The following is a 311-nucleotide window of genomic DNA, read 5'->3' as shown; positions in this document are numbered from 1 at the left end:
TGTATTTATTCTGGTTTGCTATCATATATATACATGTTAATACACGAAAAACACCTCTTTTCTTCTGTTTTCTAAACCCTAGCAGCCCCCTCCTTCTCTCCTAAACCCTAAACCCTAAACCCCTTTCTTTGGTGATTTTGGGAGGATTTCGAAGGAACAAAAGCAAGATTTATTAGCATTAGACGAAGGAGGATCGTTCTTACATGTTTTTGGGAGTTCATCAACACCCCTCAGGCGAGTTTCATCTTGCCCAATCCTGTACCCACGTTTTAAATATTTTTCATGAGTTTTCTTGTGGTTTTGTGAGCCTA

The sequence above is a fragment of the Asparagus officinalis genome, chromosome 10 (genome assembly GCF_001876935.1).
Source record: "Asparagus officinalis chromosome 10, Aspof.V1, whole genome shotgun sequence".
NCBI classification, from domain to species: domain Eukaryota; kingdom Viridiplantae; phylum Streptophyta; class Magnoliopsida; order Asparagales; family Asparagaceae; genus Asparagus; species Asparagus officinalis.
This window is presented reverse-complemented; position numbering follows the sequence as displayed.